Here is a 2,195-nt window from a genome sequence, read left to right on the forward strand (position 1 = left end):
TCTTTTGTGGATGCATACTGAACTTCAGCATCGACATCAATGATTCGTTTACCCACGGAAATGGATGGCAATTGAAGACGTTGAAATGACTACATCCGCCGCCGACAAGAAAAAGAATACCATCAAATCTGTTGCTGCACACTCTCTATTGGACGGACCTGCAGTCTTTTGTGGATGCAGACTGAACTTCAGCATCGACATCAATGATTCGTTTACCCACGGAAATGGATGGCTAACAGTCGCTGTTGTACGTGGTGGAACAGGGGTACCCAATGTATCCGGACTGGAAAGCTTTGTTGATCGTGACATCATAGCATACAATTCAACATATACAAAACAATTGAAGACGTTGAAATGACTACATCCGCCGCCGACAAGAAAAAGAATACCATCAAATCTGTTTCTGCACGCTCTCTATTGGACGGACCTGCAGTCTTTTGTGGATGCAGACTGAACTTCAGCATCGACATCAATGATTCGTTTACCCACGGAAATGGATGGCTAACAGTCGCTGTTGTACGTGGTGGAACAGGGGTACACAATGTATCCGGACTGGAAAGCTTTGTTGATCGTCCCTTATCTCTCGCCGCGCCACTGCGCGGCTACAAAAGCGAGCGCTGCCCGCGAAGCGGATCATTCGCGCTGCTGCTGCTGCACAGGCAACTGCATTGAACGCTGCCAAGATGCCATACAGAAGATACAGTCGCCGTCGCCGTGCAAGACAGACCATATACAAAACAATTGAAGACGTTGAAATGACTACATCCGCCGCCGACAAGAAAAAGAATACCATCAAATCTGTTGCTGCACACTCTGTATTGGACGGACCTGCAGTCTTTTGTGGATGCAGACTGAACTTCAGCATCGACATCAATGATTCGTTTACCCACGGAAATGGATGGCAATTGAAGACGTTGAAATGACTACATCCGCCGCCGACAAGAAAAAGAATACCATCAAATCTGTTGCTGCACACTCTCTATTGGACGGACCTGCAGTCTCTTGTGGATGCAGACTGAACTTCAGCATCGACATCAATGATTCGTTTACCCACGGAAATGGATGGCTAACATTCGCTGTTGTACGTGGTGGAACAGGGGTACCCAATGTATCCGGACTGGAAGGCTTTGTTCATCGTGACATCATAGCATACCGAACATATCATGTTACTGAAAATGCTAATAAAGACTTTGGCAAATCAACGTATATGTCACCCTCACCCTTTTCCTTGTATACACGTAATAGACGTAAGATATCTGTTAATGAAACTGTTTTTATATGGATTAAAGGTAAAGGTACTTGTGAATATGTGAAATTTGTAGGAGATTGTACATTGTATTTTCACAAATAAATTGAATTGTAGCGTAGCCCTGAATTCTGTAGCGTAGCGGAGCGCCTGTGATGGTGTACCCAACGACGAACCTAGATGCACGAATGGCGAAAGGTCATTTTTTCGGATGAATCCATGTTCCGTTTACAGCATCATGATGGTCGCATCCGTGTTTGGCGACATAGCGGTGAACGCTCATTGGAAGTATGTATTCGTCATCGCCATACTGGCGTATCACCCGGCGTGATGGTATGGGGTGCCACTGGTTACACGTCTCGGTCACCTCTTGTTCGCATTGTCGGCACTTTGAACAATTGACATTACATTTCAGATGTGTTACAACCCGTGGCTCTACCCTTCATTCAATCCCTGCGAAACCCTACATTTCAGCAGGATAGTGCACGACCACATGTCGCTGGTCCTAACGGGCCTTTCTGGATGCAGAAAATGTTCGACTGCTGCCCTGGCCAGCACATTCTCCAGATCTCTCACCAATTGGAAACGTCTGGTCAATGGCGGCCGAGCAACTCGCTAGTCACAATACGCCAGTCACTACTCTAGATGAACTGTGGTATCGTGTTGAAGCTGCATGGGCAGCTGCACCTGTACACCCCAGCCAAGCTCTGTTTCACTCAATACCCAGGCTTATCGAGACCGTTATTATGGCCAGAGGTGGTTGTTCTCGGTACCGATTTCTCAGGATCTATGCATCTAAACTGCGTGAAAATGTAATCACATGTCACTTGTAGTGTAATATATTTGTCCAATGAATACCCGTTTATCATGTGCATTTCTTCTTGGTGTAGCAATTTTAATGGCCAGTAGTGTAAATATAAAAAGAGTATTTGTATAACACTGCTAAAAT

Source organism: Schistocerca piceifrons, chromosome 1, assembly GCF_021461385.2.
Source record: "Schistocerca piceifrons isolate TAMUIC-IGC-003096 chromosome 1, iqSchPice1.1, whole genome shotgun sequence".
NCBI lineage: Eukaryota > Metazoa > Arthropoda > Insecta > Orthoptera > Acrididae > Schistocerca > Schistocerca piceifrons.